The 325-nt window shown below is 64.6% G+C and overlaps 1 protein-coding gene across 1 annotated transcript in view; it reads left to right on the forward strand.

The window, feature by feature from the left end:
• Positions 1-325, forward strand: part of ZMYND12 (zinc finger MYND-type containing 12) — a gene marked incomplete at both ends in the record, with an annotated part of 7,563 nt that overhangs the window by 189 nt on the left and 7,049 nt on the right. The window lies entirely within an intron of this gene.

Below are 325 nucleotides of genomic sequence, written 5' to 3' on the forward strand. Positions count from 1 at the left end.
GGCAGTAACAGGCCCAGGACAGGGCTCAGGACACAGGGAGAGGGCCCAGGAGGAGGCAGTGCCAGGCCTAGGACACAGGGACAGGCCCAGGGCAAGGGCTGAGAGACAAGGACAAAGCCTGGGATGTGGTCTGGGACACAGGGGCAAGGCAAGAGGCAGGGACTAGCCCCGGGATGAGGCTCAGGACACAGGGACAAGCCCCAGGACAAGGCTTAGGACAGAGGGATGAGGTTTAGAATGAAGGCCGGGTGGCAGGGACGAGCCCTGTGCTGGAGCCTGGGGGAAGCCCAAGAGGAAGCTCCACAGGCAGGGGAGTGGGGAGGGG

This window comes from Antrostomus carolinensis, unplaced genomic scaffold (genome assembly GCF_000700745.2).
Source record: "Antrostomus carolinensis isolate BGI_N321 unplaced genomic scaffold, ASM70074v2 scaffold46201, whole genome shotgun sequence".
NCBI classification, from domain to species: Eukaryota; Metazoa; Chordata; class Aves; order Caprimulgiformes; family Caprimulgidae; genus Antrostomus; species Antrostomus carolinensis.